At 38.4% G+C, this 23,798-nt stretch overlaps 1 protein-coding gene across 16 annotated transcripts in view; it reads left to right on the top strand.

The window, feature by feature from the left end:
* Positions 1–23,798, top strand: part of FUT8 (fucosyltransferase 8) — a 309,441-nt gene that overhangs the window by 28,029 nt on the left and 257,614 nt on the right. For 8 of the 16 annotated variants that reach the window (XM_077767170.1, XM_077767157.1, XM_077767171.1 and 5 more), the window contains exon 1: positions 7,609–7,704. The exons of 3 other annotated variants lie outside the window; for them this stretch is intronic. The gene's annotated coding sequence lies outside the window, so the exon portion shown is untranslated. Of the gene's footprint in view, positions 1–7,608; positions 7,715–8,905; positions 8,921–22,328; positions 22,399–23,798 lie in introns of those variants that run through there. 5 more of the 16 variants (XM_077767173.1, XM_077767166.1, XM_077767160.1 and 2 more) reach the window with 3 other exon arrangements.

Raw genomic sequence — 23,798 nt, 5'->3', positions numbered from 1 at the left:
TTTGTTTTAAATACCAACACTTGTGTTGTAGCATGTACTGCAAAACTGAAATGACATTCAACCTTTGGTTCAGGAAATCTTGTCAATCACCTATTCTTTTTCTTCCTGAGATTCTGTTTTCATGTCATCTTGACTTTGGATGTAGATCAGATAATAATAATAGTGTCCACAAAGGCTTGCTTTAGCTTAGGGTTTTTGCAAAGCTATAAATGGCTGACATTTGTTGTGTGCTCTGTGCCAGGTGCTGTTCTTAAGGGCCTTACACGTAATAACTCATTTTACAATCATGACAAACCAATGAGGTAGATAATACTATCATTCCCATTTTACATGAATGAAAAAATGACACATAGTTTTAAAAAGTTTCCCAAGGTCTCATCCCTATTAGTGGCAGTACTTGGATTCAAATATAGGTAGAATCTACTTTCTGAATCATGATTCTATATTGCCTTGTTCCCATGGAAACTAGAAGATCCTGACTAGAGGTTATGAGTGCTTGATCCCCCTGGCAGTTATATCGCAATGAAAATTAATTAACTCACTCTGCAAATATGATACACAGTGGTGATCAAGACAGAGAGGCAGTGTTTCTGCCCTCAAGGGGCCTTCTGGTGTTTCAGAAGTTTTGTTAGTTTGGTTAGAGTTAATTTTCCACCTCAGAATCTAATTTTCCTTCTGGTGAACTCATAAGATAGAGTTTTTGCTCCTGTAACGCAGAACTTTGGAACTTTGGTGACTTTAGCAAGACTCATTTTTATTGGAGTAAGTATTTATACCGTATTTACAGTGGTAATTTTTTTTTTCTTGGCTGGAATTTTTCTCTCTGAATTTTTTTTCTCTTGCACCTACCCCATCTTCCCCAGTCTGTATCTCCCCACTCCCACTCCTCATCTGTATCTTTATTTTTGGTTTAAAAATTTTAAATAGAGTAGTATGTACTTGTCCTTGTTACATTTCTTTCAAGTCTTTTTGGATTAATTTCTCCTTTTGTGGAGCATTAAAGATCTAACAACATAATCTATCAAACTATGGCATTGTGTCAGGATTAGTTTCTGTGGCATGCAATAAAAGATCTAGAAAATTGTGGCTTAAATAAGAGAGAAGCTTACATATATATATATATATATTTTTTTTTTTTCACATAAAAGAATTTTTGAGGTGAGCAGCCCAGCATTGCCATGGAGGTTCTGCAAAGTTGTCAGGGAGCCAGGTCCTTCCTCACTGTTATGCTATCCCCAGCGTTTGGCTATCCTCCTCATGGTTCAAGATGGCTAAAAGGGCTCCAGTCATCACATTATGGCCCAGGATGTGGAGAACACATAGAAGCATATATTCGTTTCTTTTTATAACTTTTTTTGATGTTTATTTTTATTTATTTTGAGAGAGATAGAGAGCAAGCATGGGAGGGGCAGAGAAAAAGGGAGACAGAATCCCAAGCAGTCTTTGTACTGTCAGTGTGGGCCTAGAACTCACTAACAGTGAGATCATGACCTGAGCCAAAATCAAGAGTTGGGCACTTAACTGACTGAGTCAGCCAGGTGCCACAATTTTATTTTTTTAGTTTTTATTTTTTTTAATGTTTTATTTATTTCTAGGAGAGAGAGAGACAGCGTGAGCAGGGGAGGGTCAGAGAGAGAGGGAGTCACAGACTCTGAAACAGGCTCCAGGCTCTGAGCTGGCAGTCAGCACAGAGCCCGACGTGGGGCTCGAACCCACGAACCGTGAGATCATGACCTAAGCGAAGTCGGATGCTTAACCGACTAAGCCACCCAGGCGCCCCCACAATTTTATTTTTTAAAATAGAAGTTCCACACAATGTTTCTACCTAGATCTCAACAGTCAGAATTTAGCCATGTGGCCATACTTATGCAATGAAGACTAGAAAATATTAGTTTTTAGCTGAGTGGCAATATTACCATCTGAAAATCGGGGGTTGGGCCTTATGGGAGAATGAGAAAACAGATATAGGGATGTAATTTGAAGTCTTTGCTACAGGTACTTTACATATAATTGATAAAAAATATTTATTTATTTTTATAAACTTGATCATATTCTTAGAAGGATCACTTAAGTTGTTAATAAAGATAATGAATTTAAGGATTTTCCTTTTCTGTTTCTTTACTTTATGACAATATAATATAGCATACCATTGCATTAATCATATCTAAAATAAACCCACCTGAAATTAGTTTATGCAAAATAGGGAATATATTAGAAGAATACAGGGAGAAACTTTGGAAGAGGCAACCCAAAGCAGAAGGAAAAGCAGAGATTCTGCCAATGGTCAAGAAAACCTGGAGCTGAGAACTCCAGTATAACAAAGACACTTTCTTCGTCTTCTCTTCCCTCTGTCCATTGACTATATTTTCTTAATTCAGAATATGTTTCTCCAGTTGGCCAAAAACAAAAACAAACAAACACCCCTCAAAAACCAAAACATGTCCCATGACATTTCCCAGATTACATATCTAGCTGGGACTTGAGATGAGCTCTCTTCCAAAGTCTAAAAATCTTGGAGGACTGGCTTCATTGGCCCATTCTGTGGTAGGTGTCCACCTTTCTACCGATTAGCTGTGGCCAAGGGCCAGTCAGTATTAACAAGGCTTTTCTTGCTGCCATCATACAGTAGATGCGTGGAAATGGGAGGAGCAGTTCCTATAGGAAAGGCAAGTACTGGCTATACAATTATATAGGCTACACTATAATTATATATGCTGGAAAAGCGCAGGTCAATGGTCTGAATTAGAAAGGAGAACAGAATTTATGCTAATACAAAAAAATGTATTTAGCTATGAATAAACACCATTTGATAGATCTACAATATATGGAATGTTTATAATGTGTCAGGCATTATGCTGAGTGCTTTTTACATGTTGAGTCATTTATTCCTCACAACTCTATGAGCTAGAGATTATTATCCTCTTTTACAAATGGAAAACCTGAGCTCAGGGAGGTTAAGTAACTTGTCCAAGAACATATTGCTAGTAAGTAGGCTACATTTGTCTTCAGTGTTTTTGACTACCAGGGTAATATACTGTCTCATTGCTTCTCTGTCTTCAGTTGGAAACTGTGGTCATTTTTGATAAAGCAATTATTATTTTTCCCTCTTAGTTCTGCCATAACAAAGCTAGGTGAACTTGACGAATCCTGTAATGTATCTGGGTCTTCATCTCTTTATCTGTAAAACGACTGGGTTGTATTACATTAATTTCCCCCCTTGTTAGTGCAGGTAATATTTTATTTCTAAAGGCAAGAGTATACACTATGATATTAAAAATTTTTTAATTCATCTAATATTTTTGAGTGCTTCTTGAGTCATATCTGTGTTAGGAACTGTGATGAAATTAAAGATAATACAAGATGTAATTTCTGCTTATGGTCTTATAGAGAAACAAACAGAATTATTATTTTGCAGAATTAGAAGTCCAGAGAAGAGTAACCTTCAGGAGTGATACAACCAGCAGGTCAAATACATCTTAAATGGTTTTCCACTTTGTTTGATGTCTTTAGTGTGTTGACTTCATTTTAAGGTCAATTCCTCTTGTGGTTGTTAGATTGCTGCCAGTGTCAATCTCTATTATGCATGGACTCATTGTACCTGGTAAGAGAGAATCCTCTTCCCTAAGCATGCACTAAAAATCCTTTCCTTCAGTCTGATTGGGCCAGGATACCCCAGGGCTATAATGGTTTTCAGGTATATTAGGATATACCTGAATTATTAGAATTAGAATTAGAATTGTCTAAGACCTAGTATAACCTAGATTCCAGGTCACACTGCAGTAAAGAACAACTCCAAATCTAGTGGTTTGAACAATAAAGGCATATTTTTTACTCATGTATCCATCCTGACCTGATGAGGATGGAAGGTAGCGTGTTCCATATTGTCCTCTTTTAGGCACGTAGGCTGAAAAGGCTGTATTATCTTCAATAATATTTGTTTTAAGACAGGGGAAAAGTAAACATTGTAAGAACTTATATTTGCAAATAAATTTTATAGCTGGAAGTGACATATATCACTTCTACCTACAACCTGCTATAGACTAGTGACTATAACTAGTCACATGGTTTGGCTAACTGCAAGGGTGGGTTTGAGTGGTAGGAATGTTATGTGTGAAAATGTAGTATCTTTATATGCATGGAAAAAGAGGGTAAGCAAGTTTCTACCATACTAGGAAATTAATTTATTGATTGCCCTAGGCTAATTCAATTGCTCTTGTATAGCTAGAGATTGGATGGTTACCTAACAAACAAACAAAAATAACAACAACAAAAAGAACTCTATTAATGAGGAAGGAATAGGAGTGGATGTGAACAATGTGAACTATATGATGCTTTATCTCAATGAAGAAGACAGATTTCAGCCGTGGAGGAAAGTCATAGAAAGGGATAGTTTCATAAGTCTTTAAATCGATCACTTCATTTACTCTTTTGATTGCAAAGATTGGATCTGCTCTTTAATGAGTGGGTGTAGATTGAATTTCTATTTAGGGAGTTGGTTCAAAGTGACTTAAAAACATTTACTGGATTTCAAAGTATAGACTATTTTTCCATATTTCATTGCTGCGGTTGCTGGCGAAAGTGTGTCAAGCTGGCTAGATTTATAGTTTTAAAACAGGCAAACAACTATCATTTCCCTAGACCACTCCCTTTATTTTACAGATAAGAAAACTAAGGGCCAAATGGGTAAAATGATTATCTCAAGGTCCACCTTTTTACATGTAATAAACAGTGCTGCCTTTTAAATGATTTCCTGCAAAAAGGAATCCTCTAAGTAGATGTATCTAGAGCAATACTTAGTTAATAAGGACAATTAAAGATTATTAAGAATGTTTCCACAACTGACATTCAGTTGGTCCACATTGGTAGGGATGGAAGCATTTCTAAACTATTTGGTAAGTAGCTGCTACTGAGAGCCTCTTTAACTCTTCTCTGTGATCTCACAAATTCCATTATAATTGCAGGATGTACCTCAAGGGTTGATTTGAGAATTAAATGATGGAGGGAAGAGTTTATCATAGCACCTGACACTCAGCAATATTACACTTAGGCTATTATTTTTATTATAGTCATTAATAAAATGGTAGCAGTAAACTTCAAACTAGTTCCTGCATGAATGTTCACAACTTTGGAAACGTGATAATATTCAAGTTCATTAACTTTGATCTAACTAATCCCTCAATAAAATGGCCACTCCTGTAGTCACTTTAACTTTCATTTTCATCTTTTTCATTGTCTAATGGTTGACGACTCCTTGCCTCACCCGCAAGACCCCACAGCTCTGGTTGATGACTAAGAATTTGATGCAGGCTGTGTAAAAGAATACAATATACTGACAAGGTTCTACTGGTTCTTAGTATAATATGACATAAAGAACGTTTTGCACAATCTCTTGCTGAGCAGAAGTTACCTGTAAGTTTTCAGATAAGCAAAGATGGGTCTAAAACCTAGTTTGTGAAGGAAGGTTGGAGGAAGTGGTAGAGCACTTCTACTTGCTTGAGCAAATATCAGAAACTAGGAGTGATGATAAGCAGAGGCAGGCAGCTGGGGTGAGAAGAGAGAGTGAGAGGGCCCCAGGAGCAGCAGTGGGTGGTGGGGGTGGGTAAGCTGGAGCTTGTGGAGAAAACATCCTTTGACAAAGATGTCTTCTGGTGGCTAGTAATGCTTAGAACTTTTTGGAGGTATTTGGTCTCTCAGAAACTTAATCTAGCAAGGGAAAGGAAGAGTTTTAGTAATAGTCCTCTCTGGAGGGAGTAAAAGAAATGTGTTTTTTAAAAGCTGGAACTGTTGTGGATTTTTTTGGGAAATTCATTATTGGTCTCAAACTCAGGGTGTAAAGATTTGTTCCGAAAGTCAGTTGTATAACTGATACTCCCAGTTCTGAGGTGGCAGTTCAATGTTGGGCATGTCCTGGAAAGGGCTTTGTTAACAGGGTTCCATCATAGGGTGAGAAGCACATTGCTTCAACAGAGCACAATCAGAGGTGCTAGAGAACTAGTTTCTGAGTATATTCTAGAGACACAAGTTATTTGGCCTTTTAATATGTAATATACCATCCTATCAAAATGCACTAAGTTTTGGACAAACATTCCTAGGAAAAAAATTTTTTTAAGCAGAAGGAGGTAGAGAAGATAGGTATTTTTTTAATTTTTAAAAGATTTTATTTTATAAGTTTATTTTTGAGAGAGAGAGATAAGGGCAGAGAGAGAGAGAGAGAGAGAGAGAGAGAATCCCAAGCAGGCTCTGTGCCAGGAGTGTGAACTCCGATGCGGGGCTTGAACTCACAGTGAGATCATAACCTGAGCCGAAATCCAGAGTTGGATGCTTAACCAACTGAGCCATCCAGGCACCCCAAAAGATTTTATTTTTAGGTAATCCCTGCACCCAAGATGGGGCTCAAAACTTACAACTTTGAGATCAAGGGTTATATGCTCCACTGACTGAGCCAGCCAGATGCCCTGAGAAGATACATATTTTAAATCTACATTTTTGGAAAGGAAAAATGAAGGCCAGATAGAAAACTGGATGTCTTGAGGCAATTGTAAAGTAAAGCTTTGAACTAGGAGATGTTAAAGTATTATATAAGGGAGCTTTAAAGTTAAACATGCTTACTATAATATTTTTTTAAATGCTGTTTAAACTAAGAAGTAAGTACCTATCTCACCTCTGACTTCAAAAAAGTATCTAGAGTATGACTTATAAGACTTCAGCCTTTACCTCATCTTACTTTTTACTTTGGCATAAACCTAAACTTTCTGTTCATTTCCAACTACCAAAGCTTGTGGCCCTTAGAGCAGACTTCTGTTCTGTTTGTAAGCTTGGTTCAGAAGCCTGTTTAGTGGAGGACAGCAACCATGCATTCAATAAAAGATTGTTGAATATGGACACACAAGCTCTCTGAACTAGAACATAATTCTGGTTATGCCGATATATTTTTTTTGTGTGTGACTTGACATAGGTCAACCTACTTTTCCCTTAGTTTTCTCTTCTTACAGGGAGATAACAGTCCTTAAAACGACTGTAAACTACTTTGCTGAGAGCTTTTTCGTTAAAGGACTGACGATAAAGGACTGACGATAAATACCAGAGTCACAAGGTCGAGCAAATCCAAGAAGCTGAGCTTCCTGAAGGCAAGGGACTTTTTTTCCCCCTTCTTTGAAAATCAGCAGTTATCTTGTTTTTCTGTAACACAGTTCCTGGCCTATAAAAAGGTCTCAATAAATACTGTAAATTTATGAATGTTATTAGGCAGATTGCAGTCTTGGCAGACCAGCGCCTTGTAAATCTCTTTTCCGTGATCTTTTTCATACTCAGCATCTAAAACGCCGCCGCTATTTGTTCCGGGATAAGTACCTAAGCAAGGCACTTAGAAACACCCAAGTCTAGAGAAATAATTTTCCTGTCCTCAGGGCACCATCTCGCCTTCCACGGTACTGCGCTCCAGGCTTGGGATCTGGGTCCGGAGGCTACAGGGAAGAGTTGGGAACGGGAAGCTCATGCTCCGGCCCTCTGATTGGCCGGCTCGCACTCCACTCACATGGCTCGCGTCTTTGATTGGACACCATTGGCACCCCCTTCCTCGGCCCGCGACTACTTTGTGTGCCGGGGCTGCGCGCTTAGGTCCTCCGGTTCAGCTCTCCGTCTGGGCTGGTCTGACCTAGCTCTTCGGCCCACTGCTCTGCATCGCGAGCGCCAGGAATTTCCCGGGTGCGTGCGGGTAGGAAGCATCCTAGGGAACCCCTCCTCCCCAAAGTTCTCTTTCCCGTTCTGAATAAACTTCCGCCTCAAAGGGGCTGTCGCAGCAGCGGGTCGGGGGAGAGGCTAGGCATCAAACTCAGGTCCTTGTGGGAGGTCTTTCTGTCGGGGCAAATGTGGAAACAGTTCTCACAAGAAAAAACTGGGCTCCGCTAGTTGCATGTGGGTGCAATGCCATTCTGTGGTCACGCCGCTAGCTGCAGCCGAACGGCCAGACCCGGGCTGCAGGGGCGGAGCAGCAACGATCACCCCTAAGAAGTAGCAAGGAGCCTGCTTCAGTACTAGTGCTTCTTAGGGCCGCGGGCTGAACGGGCATGGGTCAGTCCGTACCCCGACGATCGAGGATACGGCATTCCCGGGAGATGGCGCTCCCGGGAGTGGGGAGTTCGGCTCGACTCGCCCCCAGCAGCCTCCGGCCTGCAGGCGGTAGAGGGCGGCCTAGGCTTGTGTTGCAGCCGGCGCCCTAGCGCAGCTGCTGCCCTGCTGGAAGTCTCCCGGTCCCTCTGTGGCCCGCGGCTCCGCCTGGCAGCGGATGCTGCAGCTACGCTATCCACGGCTCCCCGAGAAGGGGGCGGGAAGAAGCCGTGGCACATGCCAGGGTCGCCGTAGGTGGCAGCGACCGGCGCATGCGCGCCCTCTCCCAGAAGCCTGTAACGCCGAGGGGCGCGCGCCCCCACCCGCGCGCGCACGCTCGCGCTAGCCAAGGGTTCCCCGCCTGCGCTCGTGGTCAGAGGCGCTCCGGCGCGTGCGCGCGTTATCTCCGGCGGACCCGAGTAGCCAGGTTCCCTCAGCTCCAGGCCCCCGCCCCACACCGCCCCCCCTCTTAGCCCCTAGCCCACCTGTCCCCTTCCTCTCCTCGCGGAATGGGGCTGGCGCTGCTCGGGGTCGCGCGCCCGGGACCCGGCTCGCGCTCGGTCTCGCGCTGTCAGCGACTGCCCCGCTCGCGCCGCCTCGCGCTCTCGCTCAGTCAGTGGCGCCGAAGGCTCCGTTAAGCAGCGGCGGCGGCGGTTCCTGTTTCCGTTTCTTGGTCTCCCTTCAGTCGGGAGTAGCATCCTCCACCCAGCCACCCCTCCCACTCCCCAACGGGGCAGCTGCAGCTGAGGGCTGTGGCGGCGGCGGTGGCGGCGGCAACTGGAGACGGCGGAGACCGCCTCTGCTCCCGCCTCGGGTAAGGGGGCGTTGGGAGCCGGGCCCCGCGCGCCTCGGGGTCTGGGGCTGGGCTAGCGCGGGATTCGAGGAGGCGCCGGGGATGCGACTCGAGGCTGTCGCCGCTCTTTTCCTCCAGGCGTTCCCCGGGCCTGTTGCTGCAACTGCTGCCGCTTACCCAGCGGCTCCTGGAAAAGTGGGGAGTAAGCCCCCGGGACGCTCCGGCGCGGCCCGGGGGCACGGGCTGACGGTGAGGGGCGCCTGCCGCCGCCGATGTCCTCGGCGTCGCGCATCCCTGCTTCGGGCAGTGGCCGAAGCCGTAGAGAGGAGAAGGGATGATGGGGGCGGGGGTGGGAGGTGTCCCTCTTCTCTCCTCTCCACCTACCTGCCCTTTCGCCAGCAACTCGGTCCCTGTAGTCACGGACTGTGGAGAGGAGGATGCTTGTACGTTTCGGGCTTTCGTGGGGGATCCTCGGGCCAGAAATCCGGGAGGAGACCCGTACAAGGATCCGCTCCCGGCGAGGGGCCAATGCCAGGGCAGTTGAAGGCGTGAGTGCCACTGCATTCCCCAATTGATGTGGCAATGATGAGCTGGCGGCTTTTGAGTATCAAAACTTATTTGGGAAGGTTAAATGAGCCTTTATTTATTAAAGGAGATTCGTCCTGCAAGAGTGAGTGGGTTGTCGGGTGCAGCACCTGTTCTTTTACTGTGGGGATTGCAGTCTTCAGCCACACAGAACGTCAGAGACGCAGTGTATTTCTTAAGTTAAATGGCAATGACTTGGTTAGGGTTTATCCCTGGCGAGCTTTTAGCGTTTGGCCGTGTGTTATTAGACTTTTGATTTGAGGCCTTGAAGAAAGGCATGAAGAGATGTTTTCTTCTATCCATGTTTGAATTAATTTACAGTTGATTTAAGCCAACTCAAGAAGGTGAACCTAGGCAAGTGAGAATCTTAAGTAATAGCCCCAAACCTCAAGGTAACGAAGAACAAATTTCAACAAAAGTTTTCTGTCAGTTTAGAATTAGGCTCATCACGGGTAACTGACTGAACTTTGACTTGGCAGTCTTTAGAAACTGTGGGCAAGGTTTCATGATAGTTTTTTTTTCTTTTCTTGTTACTCCTGCGGTTGAGGGTATGTTTATTTTCTTGATTAAATTTAAATTTCACGTATTTATGCATAATCCTTTTAAAGGGTGCATTATGTAGAAAACATTTTAGGAGAGAAATTAAACGTAACAGTGCTATGCTGAAATAAGAGTAAGTTGTATTTTCTCTTCTTTGAAATAACCTAAAAAAAACACGCCACTATACTATGCTAAATGATAAGGTCTTGTACATTGCTAGCCTTAGGAAATATACCATAAAATGTGCATAGAAAGTCTTAATTGCTTGATTTGTAAATACAGTATTAGGGTAGTAAGGATAAGGTGGGCATTCGAACATTTGAATTTGTGATTTTACATTTTAGTATGTAGAAATGTAGGGAGTTAGGAATGAATAGGCTGTAAGGAACGTAGAAGGTGGTTTGGAGACATGGATTTTCCTTTTGCTGCTTTTATAAATTGAGAATTGTACTTGAAGAGCTGAACAGCTGAAATGATACTTGCATAGATTACAGAAACTTGCAAAAGTGTATCTTTGATCGAGTAGTGAGTTAACATGAGGAGTGTATTGTGGTTTATTAGGATAATGATTCAAAATAATTTCCATAAAATATAGCACTATATAGATTGTTTAGGATGTTCTTACATTTCAAGAGTCACTCGAAGTTATTTTCCTACAGGTCCGTTTCTTTTTTTTTTTTTGAGATACATGGAATTAAAAAAAATATGATTACATTATCCAATGTTTGGTTCAATTTTAATAAGTTATTTTTAAGGTCGTGGAATTTCCTTAAAAGTGGTGAATTTTGAAATTTGCTAGTGGTTTGGAAAAACTTGTGTTGTTTATTTTTCTTAAGTACAGTTATATTAGTAGGTTGGTCTGGAGGGGGAGCTAGTGCCAAAGCAAAGAGGCATAGCTTAATATGTGTTAGAACTTTTAAAATGCCCAAACCCAGATTTTTATGACCCGAAGGAATATAAATTTTTAATTAAAAGAGTAAGGGAATTGATATGGGCATGTATCTGTACATAGTAATTTGTGGAGTGTGTGTGTGTGTGTGTGTATTACAAATTAGTTAAATCTTTTCATGATCTGAAATAATGGAAAGTATATGCTTAAGGCTTATTGAATTTCTCATTTAAAATCTCAGAAAATATGCCCCATAACGTAGAATGTATGATAGTAAGTTTCTTAATCTTGTGCATTGCATCAGAAGGGAAGTTTATCCTTTGTGCAGGTTGTATGTTCTTAAATTTTTTCTTTATAATATCTATAGTCCTAAAATTTCAAAAATCAAGTAGAGTCCTATATGGGCAAAGATATTGACTGAGTAGTTAGTAAGCTAAATATTTATCAAGAGTAGAGATGCTTTCATTAAGAAATGGACCCTTCAGACATCTGGAAAGCAGGATCCCAAGGTCACTTCTTAATCTCTGTCTCCTGTAATATAATGCAGTGAGTCCAGCCGGTTTACTAAATTGAACTTGTGCCTTTGACTATAATGCAATTATTTTTTGGTTTATGGTGCTTTATTTAGATTTCACAACTGTAATTATTTAGATATATTAATTTACCTTTCACAGTTCACGTATTCTTCAAATTCAAGGCTAGAAATTGATAATGTATATATTAGAATCATTAGAATATTTTGTTTTCTGAAAATAGTGGTTGGGCTGTTTGTTTTCTATTGCTTTCTATTATGTAAATTGAATCTCAGTGCTGATAAAATAAAAAATAGATTCTTTGAAAGGAATGGCCATACCTGTGAGATGTAGAACATTGAGTGTTTACTATTTTTAAGGGGTTTATGCTATAAATTAAACAATGTTTTTATAAGACATGGCAGAATATTTTTATGTATATTTTTCCAGTTCTTAAAAGGTTATTTTTGATTTACTATAAACTGCATTACTAAATCTCCTGGTTTAATTAAATAGTAAATACACACATTTCATATCATAGAACATTTATAAAAGAGTTTCCATTTTCTAATCATAAGAATAAATATAAAAATATAATTTTATTAAACTTAAAAATAAAGAAAAACTAAGATTCTAAACATTTCTGCAACTATAATATTAATATTAATACATGCATCAGTACTGGTACTGTTGGTACTCCTCAGATGAGATACCAACTTCCAGGCTTCCCTGGTAAATAGTAGCGTAGTAGGTGTAGCCTTTAAAGGACCAGTAGAAGATTTCCTTTGGTTCCCTTCTTAATGAGTCTGTGCCGTATATTTCTGTACCATATTGCATATAGTTTCTTTTTGGCAGTTTGAGTTGTTATTAAATTGTAGTTTGCTATAATAAGACACACATGCTTAAAAGTAAAAGATAACTTACAATCAATTTGAAAAAAACATTTTAAAATTCTCAACGGAAGACTATTATATGGGGATGAGTGTGCATTTAAGATACATTTTTAAGGAATTAGTCTCGTCTCAATCTTCCTTTCTCTGTATTCTATTCTCTAGTCTACATCCCCTCTTACTCAGCCTCCCTCCATATCCCACAGTTTTCTGTTTGAAATAATTAGGGATCAAACCAATAAAATGAATGATATCACTCACTTGGCATAGGTTTATTCTTCCTTGATTAAATAAATGACTTTATATCAATCTCTACAGTATTCTAAACATGTAACCCATATAAATATTGCTTTTTATTTAAAATTATTTTTAATGTTTATTTTTGAGAGAAACAGAGCAAGCAGGGGAGGACAGAGAAACAGGGAGACACAGAATCAGAAGCAGGCCCTGAAGTTGAGTTGTCTGAACAGAGCCGGTTGCAGGGCTTGAACCTACAAACCATGAGATTATGACCTGAGCCAAAGTCAGAACTTAACTGACTGAGCCATGCGGCTGTACATTTTATGAGGCTGTACTTTTTTTTTTTTTTGAGAGACGGGCACAAGTGAGTGAGGACAGAGAAAGAGAGATAAAGAGAGAAGCGGGGCTCACCCAAAGCTGGGCTCGTGTTTACCTGAAGTGGGGCTTGTGCTCACCTGAAGCAGGTCTCAAGCTCACCTGAAGTGGGGCTTGTGCTCACCCCATGAAGGGCTGGTGCTCTCCCAAAGTGGGGTTCTAGCTCACAAACTGTGAGATTATGACCTGAGCCGAAATTGAGCTACCCAGGCGCCCACGAACTGGGAGATCATGACCTGAGCCAAAGTCGGATGCTTAACTGACTGAGCCACCCAGGCTCCCCACATTTTACTTTTGATGGAAGAAGAGCACACAGGGCTTATGAGATCATGCTATATGTCTTTCAGTATAAGTTACTCATATTTGTTTCAGAAAGCAGAGCTATATGGTTAATTTTATTTAAGTTTTTTTTTAGAAATTAATTTTTTTAAAATGCTTATTTTTAAGAGAGAGCATGAGAGAGCATGAGCAGGGGAGAGGCAGAGAGCACCGTTCAACGGACTGAGCCACCCAGGTATCTCTCACTTAAGTTTTCTTTTAAAAAGAGTTTATTTACTAAACCTAATACCTCACTCATCTACTACTTTTTAAAAATATCTGTGGGGTGTCTGGGTGGCTCAGTCAGTTAAGTGGCCTACTTTGGCTCAGGTCATGATCTCATTGTTCCTGAATTCAAGTAATGCATTGGGTTCTGCATTGACAGTGCGGAGCCTGCTTGGGATTCCTTCCCTCTCTCTCTGTCTCTGTCTCTGTCTCTCTCTCTCACTCTTTCTGCCTCTTTCCCACTTGGGTGCTCTCTCTTTCTCTTTCTCAAAATAAGAAAGTAAAGTTAAAAAAATATATATATCTTTTTGTGATAGATTTTTTTTTTGTGGTCAGAAAATGACATGTGAAGAGGAAATATCTTTCAAGGTTTTTAAAAAAATTGACAAATTTTACCAATATAAGGCTAGTGCTGATGTGGTTCAAACTTGTCTTTGCTATTACTCTTTTCTTTTATATTGGTTCTATAGTATAACCTCTTCATTGAAGCACTGAAATAAAACTTTAAAGATCGCTATTGAAATACTCCCTGTAATTTTTGTATCTTAGAACTGGGTTTTCAAATGTATTTTTAAAAAAAATTTTTTAAATGTTTATTTATTTTTGAGAGAGAGGGAGCATAAGCAGTGGAGGGGGAGAAAGAGAGTGAGACACAGAATTGGAAGCTGACTCCAGGCTCTGAGCTGTCAGTACATGCCTGGTGCGGGGCATGAATCCCACGACCGAGATCATGGCCTGAGCCACAGTCAGACTGAACCACCCAGGCACTCCTCAAATGTATTTTCAGAGTGGGATAAACTGAATAAATATAACTCAACATATTTATGTTATGATCAGACTTAACAGTTTTACTTGCCACAGTCTTGATGACTGGGTAATGTAAGTAAAGTTCACAGTATAAAATAAATAATAAAATGCTAATATCAATTGTAGATGTAAATGGGAAATTAAATTGATGTTTATTTTATAGAATCTGAGTTATGAGAAATATTACATGATATGAACTTTAAATGCTGTAACTTTATATTCTAAATGAATAAAAGTACGTAACAAGGGGAGAATCTTCTGTTTGATTTACTGCAAACATACAACTAAAATGAACTTGTTTTATATTTATATAAATCTTTTTATTCAGTTGACTGTTAATGAACCATGAATGAGTTTTAAATTTTTAATAATTTTGTGGTTGGCTATTTATATTACATCCCTTAAACGAGATATGAAATTCCATTAATACCTAGAGCCAAAATAAGTTTGCCTGTGGTAAAAACAGTATTTACAAACCATCAAACTATAAAAGCATAGCAATGTTATTAAATGACTTAAGCCATCATTCCATAAGCTAGTTTTAAAAATCATTTGTATGATTTTAAAATATCATTGATCATAATATCTTGATTGGCAATAGGTGGGCAAAATATAATTTGTAACTTATATATTATATCCGTTGTTTCAGATTTTAGCTATGTTTGGGGCAGTTATGAAGGGAGGATTGAGAGAGGCAGAGGATCTTACTGGTTGATGAGCTTGCCTTGTTTGAAGGTGAGGGGGATTTCTTCTTCAATTTTTCTTTTCCCCTCCATTTCCTTCTTTTCTCTTTGTCATCCTTCCTCTCCCAGTCGTGGTAGGAAATGTGGGAGTTGACCATCCTTATAGGATTTTTTTTCCTTAGAAAGTTCATACATAGACCATTTCCTGGTAAAACATTAGCTTTTATGTTAAAATAGGTTTATTATAATGATTTCATTTCCTTTGAGGCAATAGGCAAGAGACTAGAACTTTAGTTGGGGTAGAGTTTAATATTATTTATTAAAAATGATTTTGTAACTCCATATAAAAAGGGATATGGGCTTGTTGGTTCATTGTTAAGGATGTTGTATTAGTCACATTATTGTTCTGCTTAATATTTAATATATCATAATCCCCTCTTCCAATTTCCTGGAATGCATTCTCATGTCTCCTCTGTTGTCTTCATCTGTGGAGTGACTGTCTACAAGGAATTGGTTTTTAGAACATCTCTTCACCTTCTTTGTGTGCCCTCATTATAGTAATAAAAATGTTCAAAAAAATACTGTGTCCATTGAAGAGAACTAACTAAAATGAACAGCAGTGTTCTCTATTCATGGGAGTACTGTTAGCAAGTTTAAGCCAGTTACTGTGAAACGGTCACAGGGAGAAAGTGTGTGCTTTATTGTTAGGGCTCTAATCATTTGGGATCTGACTGATTAAGTTTCTCTAACACATGGAATTGTACCTGAAAGAGAGATATATTCAGTTGAAACTGTGTTACATTTTTCATGTCTTGAGTTCTTTGAGTAACTACTTAATTCATTCAGTTACCAAATGTCAAAAGATTGTAATTTTGAGAAACCTACTCTTTAAAATTACAGCTTAAGCTAGGGTAAACATTTTGCTTTCTTTTTATAAGTTTCAAAATTTTCTTTCTCTTTTAGGACGTTCGATGAAACTCTAGGGCTTAGGAAGACGGTAACCGAAATTCTTGAGGCCAGCAGGTTTTTCCTTAACCTTAGTAAACTGAACCCTAGCAGCATAGGAAATGTAGGTTTACTAAATAATCTTGATTGCTTCCTCTGACATAATTACAGATATTTAGGTCTCCATTAATTAAAAGTCTGTTTATTTTTAAGGTTCAAACAGTGGTACTTCTCATAGGTGTAAAGCATTAACTGTTATGAGAGAGTTATAACTTACTTTTAATTTGTAAGTAAGTTATTTATGATACTTAGAATAGGTTGTCAGTGCTGAATAAGCTGAAGAAATGTATGCCTAATTAGGATGCACAAATAATTAACTAAAGAAACTTGCTAATATACAACTAAAAATGGTTCCTCTAAATAAAAAGACTATTAGTGTTTATATTATAATGACACAAAAATGTCATGAAAATGAAATCACTAAAAAATTCTGTTTTGGAGCAATTTGTCAGACCAGATAACAGATAAAGGAGCATATCCTCTAAGCTGCAGAGGCTTACTTAGATCAGTGCACATCCTACCTGTAAGGAAATAATGACCAATAACCAAAGTGTTTTCACAGGAATTATGCACATTTCCTATGTGTATATTTGTGCACTTCTTGTTACTTTGTTTCCATGGAAACTGTAAGGTTGGAAGATAAGATACCCAAGTTTTGGAAATTGTGAAGGGAAAAGGATCTGAAGTTTGGAAAAAAGCTGTTCTTTTTGATGTGATTTAGTGATTCATTTTGATTGTGATAATTTCCTGAGAACTCTATGGACTTAAAGCCAAATCTGAGTTCCTTAAGTTATTTTTTTTGGATAGCTCTATTCAGGTATAAATTATATCTCATAAAATTCACGGTTTAAGTTTTAATAAATTTATACAGTTGTATAACAGTTACCACAATTTAATTTTAGAATGCTTTCATCTGCCAAAAAACTTCCTCTTGCCCACTTTCCCAGTCCCTGCTCCTACCCTATAGCCATAGGCAGTCACTGATCTGCTTTTGTTTCTATAGTTTTGCCACTTTTAGAAATTTGATGTTAATGGAACCATACATTATGTAGTCTTTTGTGTCTGGCTCCTTTCATTTAGTATAATCCTGTTTAGTCATTTGAATGAATGGTTAAAGTAGAAAAGCTTTGAACTTGAAATCAGGAGACTTGGATATGAGTGTTAGCTTTGCCACCAAATGTATAAACTTGGGTAAGCAACTTGTTGCCTCTGGGCCTCTGCTTCCTTTTCCATAAAATCAAATTATTTTGATTTTCTTCTATTACAGTTTTTACTGCTGAGTGGACATTCACTGACCTTTTCCTAGAATGTACCTTAACTCTTCCCCTTAAATATAGTCCCTTTATTTTATTTTATTTTATTTTTAAGTCAAAAATGAAGCTTATGGTCTAATATACATGAGTCAACAGTGGATGAATTTGGGACTGTCTTGAAGAAACAAGACAGCTGATTAAACTTTTTCTTGAGCATTTCTTAGTTCATACATGTAACTTTGACAATAGGTACAATTATAAATGCTGAGTTAATAAATATTAAAAAATTTTTAAACATTTTTTATTTTATTTTTTGACAGAAACAGAGTGTAAGCTGGGGAGGGGCAGAGAGAGGGAGACACAAAATCTGAAGCAGGCTTCAGGCTCTGAGCTCTCAGTGCAGAGCCTGATGTGGGGCTGAAATCCACGAACTGTAAAATCATGACCTGAGATGAAGTTGGCCGCTTAACCAACTGAGCCATGCAGGTGCCCCAATAATAAATATTTTTGAAGAGAATAAAGGTAAAGTTGAATAATTCTCAGAAGCAGAGCTTCAAAAGTGATTGATGTTTGTTATGAATGTAAGAAAAAGACTATGCTTTAATTATTTTTTTGTTTTGGGAGTGTGGAGAGATTTTAGTTAAGTTTAAGAATAAGTTAGGCTCAAGGCAGCTGTGTGAGATTAGACTGTTTTTTAAAGAACCAAAGGATATAGGAAAGACTGTCCTAGGAAGGACACTGGGAAGTCTTCCATTGAGAAGACTGTCCTAGGGCTCATGTACAGGCAAAGCTGACAGGTAATATTCAGGTGACAAACTAAGGAAAAAACCCACAGGTATAGGGAATTAAAAAATAGTGCTGTATGTGTGTAAATGTATATGTTTGTAACAGGAGTAGACAGCTGACCAAGTAGGCTAGCATCAGGTATATGCCAGAGGGATAATGTGCATTTTCAGTATAGTGTGCAAAAAGGTAGGGCATTGAATAACGACTAGCTAAATTTAAAAATGAGAGTGCTGTAACTACTTTGAATATTCAATAGTTTGTCTCTTAGAAACCATCAGAGCTTCTTATATTACCTATGATAGTTGGAACTGTGGCTCTAAAATGATTGCATTTTTATTTTTACTGAACATACTAGAATATATGAGTGGTAACCCACAGAGCAGACACTGTGGACGAGGGGAATATAGTCATAAATATATTTTAATGATGGTGTCATTATAGCAGCATAAAATTTGTTGCATGCTTTCTAGTCATATATTTTGTTCATCAGTGGCATTTCTAATTTAGATAAACCACCTTATGATAACCAGAAATATTCCCAAATGTGAAACCTGTGTTTAATAAGTGAAGATTTGTTACTTTGACAATAATATAAAGATTATGTTAAGACTTTAAAGGAGTTCTAAAAGTTGAATCCCATAGCTTTTTATGCAATGGCAACATTCTAGGAATAAGTATGAGAGCTTTTTTTATCCTTAAAAAGTTTTTTTTACATTTATTTATTTACTTTGAGAGAGAAAGAGAGAGAGTGAGCATGAACAGGGGAGGGGCAGAGAGAGGGAGAAAGAGAAAGAGTCCCAAGTGGGCTTGTGCTGCTAGCACAGAGTTGGACATGGGGCTCAGACTGTGAGATCATAACTGACTGAAGCACCCAGGTGCCCCAAGTATGAGAGCTTTCTAAGGTGACTATTTTATGGCAACCATAATCTTTTAAACATACGCTATACTAGATTTACTTTTAAATGTCTCACAGAATTTGTAATACATATAAGGTATCTAAATACGAATTACATAATTGGAAAAATTTTAGGGTAGAGGAAAAGAGACACTTCTTTCTATAACTTTTGAAGCTTCCAAATATTAAAGGTCATAATTTCCCAGGGAATTTTATTGTTTTAAATATTTTTATTTTTTAAAAGTTTATTTATTTTGAGAGAGAGAGAGGGGGAGGGGGAGAATCCCAAGCAGGCTCCTAGTGGTCAGTGTGCAGAGCCCCACAGGGGGGCTTGAACTCATGAAACCCTGAGATCATAACCTGAGCCGAAATCCAGAGTAGGGTGCTTAACTGACTGCCACCCAGGCGCCCTCGGAATTTTTATTTTTAATCATAGTAATAAATGAGCACCTGTCAAAATACATAGCTAGTTTTAAGTTTAGAATTCCTGTTCTCTATATAGTTCTTTTCACATACTTGATTTAAAGAAAATAGACTTTAAGGATTTCTTGAATAATCAAATACTACTTGGATATTTAAGCAAAGCATCAGAGCAAGACTAGAACACATGAAGCAATTAATTAAAGGTTTTGTAACATAGCAAAGAAAAAATGCAGTAATATGCATTGGAAAGAAGACACACAGAAAGAACATCATTACCTCACATCAGACATAGAAGGCTGTTTTTACAAAAGAATACCAGTCAGATCAAATGGGCTACAGAATTTGTGCCCTTCTGCTAGGTAGGTAAAAATGAGATGAACAACTAATTATAGAATGTTCTCCAAAATACCCACTTACATTGGTTTCTAATTGACTTCCTACAGGGGCTATTTCAGACCTTTTCCTACTCCCTTTCTATCCCCTGATTTTAGCCTGCTCTAAGACTTTGTAGGTTGTTTTCAGTTATTGTTTTTTTATTTAAAGAGTGGAAAGATTAAGGCCATCAAACAGAAGCTTCTTCAGCTTTGCTTTTCTTTATCTCTGAATTGTTTAATTTCCTTTCCTCTCTACTGTTTAGTGTTAGGGGTGTGTCTTGGGCTTTCATGCCTATATCATGACTACTTTTTTATCCTTTCTATTAGAGTATATGAGTTCATTAGTTAACTCTTTTATTATTTTTATCTGAATCTCCCCTAACATCTTCAATGGCCTAAAAAAAAAATCCACTCAAAAAACACCTTTTCTTATTTTTTCTTCTTTTTCCTGTTCTTTTTTTTCTTATGTTATCCAACAACCCAAAGGAAAAAAAGCCACATGTATATCGTTTATATTTTGCTACCTTCTTTTCCACTAAAGCCATTCTCCCTGTTATTACCAGTGACCTGAATTGTCAAAGGGGGCCTTTTTTTCAGTTTTAATTCTCTTTAATTCTCCAGATTGCTTCTCCCTTCTTATAACTTTGTAGTCCTTCTACCTCTCCTGTATATTCTAGCCACTCTTCATTCACAGGGCCAACTTGTTTCTTAAGTATTTGCTTTATGTATTATTCTTCATCGAGCTTCTTTTCCTTGGAATGCTACCTGGACCTTTGTCTTCAGTGGGTACCTCTTTTAGATAACTCCTATACTGTAAGTGCCCAAACTCCCAATTTCCACCTGGAGAGCTCTACTTGTTTGTCATGCCATCAAGCTCAACATGCTCAAATTTGAATTTTTTTTCACTTTCTTTCTTCTAAAATGTAGTTTTCTTTCTAACTTTCCTTTCCCTATTAAATTGGCTTATTCCTCCCATTGCCCAAAGTTGAATGCTGAGTCATCTTTGAATTCCCCATCAGATCCATTCAAGTTGTTAAACTGGGAATTCTGTTACTACAGTGTTTATTTCAGCTGCTCCTTTCTGTTTCATTTTTTACTAGAGTAATTTTTACTGCAGAAGTTTCTCATTACCAGTAACATATAAATAATTGTAATTTGGTAATTGCTATGATAGAGAGGAGGCAGAGGCAGCAAGCAGTTCTATTAGGGTGTGTTAAGTAGAGAAGGCTGTATTGAAAGGAAGTGACATTAAGCTTAACATCAGAGAATAAGTAGGGGCATTCCAGGCAGACAAGCTGAAGAAAGACTTATTAGAAGTTTATTATATGTTGTCAGCTCATAAGATTTTTTGCTTTAATCCTTATTGCATGTGTGTGTGTTTTCTATTGGCATATGCAATTCCCTTTCTTCACCTATTGATCAAGATAACTGAATGAACAATGTAAAGCCAGAGTGACACAAAGTAACACATCTTTATTATCTAGCTTTGAATGAGTTGGGGCACCTGGGTGGCTCAGTTGGTTAAGCGTCAGACTCTTGGTTTGGTTTCAGCTCAGGTCATAATCTCTTGGTTTCGGCTCAGATCATGATCTCATGGTTCATGGGTTTGAGACCTGCATTGGACTGTGTGCTGATGGCCTGGAGCCTGCTTGGGTTTCTGTCTTCCTCTCTCTCTGCCTCTCCCCTGCTTGCTCTCTCTCTCTCTCTCTCAAAAATGAATAAAGAAGCATTTTTTTTTTTTTAAAAAGAATGAATACAGTGGTAAAATGTCAAGTGGTGAAGGTAAGCACTACCTGGATTGAAACTTAAAATCTGTCTAAACTTTACATTAAAAGCTGCCTTTAAGGTTCCTGATGCTTGGAATGTAAATCTTTAGTGGACATCTGTTTTCAGTCTACCTATATATGGCTCTATTTTTTATTTCTATCTCTTTACAGCAGGGCTAGATAATATCTATATATTAATAGCAGTTAATATTGTAAATAAGTTAACTGAAGGCCACAGCAAGTAAAGAGATAATTTATTGTATTTGTTCCCTTAGAGAAAAAAATTGTTTTGTGCTTTTAAAACTCTAGATGGCTCAGTTGGGTGAGGGTCTGACTTAGTTCAGGTCATGATCTCACAGTTTGTGAGTTCGAGCCTTGCATTGGGCAGCTCCCTGCTGTCAGTGTAGAGTCCGCTTCAGATCCTCTGTCCTCCATCCCCCCACCCCCGCCCCTTCTCCGCTTGTGCTCTCTTGCTCTCTCTCTGTCTCAAAAACAAACAAACAAACAAAGAAACAAACAAAAACCCAGAAGACCTTCAGGCACCTGGTAACCCAGTCGGTTAAGCGTCCAACTTTGGCTCAGGTCTTGATCTTGTGGTTTGTGAGTTGGAGCCCTGAATTGGGCTCTATGCTAAAGCTCAGAGCCTGGAGCCTGCTTTGGATTCTGTTGTCTCCCTCTCTTTCTGCCCCTCCCCCGCTCATGCTCTGTCTCTCTCTCTCTCTCTCACTCAAAACTGAATAAACATTAAAAAAAAACTTTAAAAAACATTGAATGGGAAGCATTAAAACCAATAGTTCTACATTGGCTTAAAAAGGTGACTTATTGTTTTTGTAAGTGGAACGAGCAGAGATGGAGCAGTCCAAGAACAAACAGATCCAGGAATTTAAATGATGTCTTCAGGATACTCTCTGTTTCCTGAGTTTACTTCTTTCTGTATGTTGGTCTTATTTTCTTTCATGGCAGAGATGCATGATCCTCAGATCACTGAGAGTTTATAGTGAAGAATTAAGAACTTTGTGAAGGAAGGCCTCTGATGGGGTCCATCCTTGGGCTGATCACTGTGGGGAATTGTCATTAGCATTGTCATCAGAACCACATAAAATGGGGGAAGGTCAGTTCCCTAAAGGATGGGAATACTAGTAACTAGAGAAATGGATGGAAGGAATGTGAAGTAGGCAAAAACAATTTATAGTCACTGTAGAGGAGGAGGAAAGATAGTAGACACAGGGAAAGAGAAATGTGTACATAGGAGAGACAAGTGGGTAAAGGAAAGGTCACTAGTATCATTTGAGAATGTGGTAAGTGTTGCTTTAAGCATTTTACATTTTATCTTTATAGCTTATTAGGGGAAGTTGTATCATCTCCACAGCATACCATTTCTAGAACTAATGATTTTAAAAAGCCTTCTCATTCTTTTTTTTTTTAATTTGGCTTATTTCCTTTATTTTTTCATGAATTCAATTTTCTTTTAAGTTTTAAATTTACATGCAGTAAAATTCATATTTTGTGATATACCATTCTGTGTGTTTTGATGAAGGTATAGAATGTGTATCTACCACCACTTGGTAATTAATCAAGACACAGAGTTCCTGTTGCCCCTTTGTAATTAGCCTCTTCCCACCCATCTCCAACTTTGTGGAGATCTGTTTTTCATGACTATTGTTTTGCTTTTACCTGAATATCATATTAATAGAATCATGTTGTATAGACTTTTGGGTCAGCCTCTTTCACTTAGAAAAGGCCTTTGAAATTCATTCATGTTGTTGCATGTATCAATAGTTTATTCTTTTTCATTGCTAAGTAGTAATCCATAGTATGGATGTATCATCGTTTGTTTATTCATCCATCTGTTGAACGATGTTTGAGTTATTTCTAGTTTTTGGCAACTATGAAGAAAACTGCTATAAACATTTGACAGTAGCTTTTTGTATGAATATAGACTTTCATTTCACTTGGGTAAATACTTAGGAATCATCTGGTAAGTATATGTTTAATTTTGTGGGTAACTGCCAAACTCTTTTCCAAAGTGGCTATACCATTTTGAATTTCCACCAGCAATATATGAAAATTTCAGTTGCTGTTTATCCTTGTTAGCACTTGGTATTATCAGGTTTTTTGTTTTATGGGTTTTTTTTTTGTGTGTGTGTGTGTTGTTTTCATTATAGTAGGTGTATATCACTGTGGTTTTAAATTATACTTTACTGTTGGTTAATGATGCTGGGTATTTTTCATGTGCTTTAAAATGCTTTTCTTTAACATTCTGGGAATACTTACTGATTTTTAAAAAACGATTGCAGTTTTTTTTTAAACAGAACAGTAAATGGACTTGACAG

This window comes from Crocuta crocuta, unplaced genomic scaffold (genome assembly GCF_008692635.1).
Source record: "Crocuta crocuta isolate KB4526 unplaced genomic scaffold, BGI_CrCroc_1.0 scaffold55, whole genome shotgun sequence".
Classification (NCBI taxonomy): Eukaryota; Metazoa; Chordata; class Mammalia; order Carnivora; family Hyaenidae; genus Crocuta; species Crocuta crocuta.
This window is presented reverse-complemented; position numbering and strand designations above follow the sequence as displayed.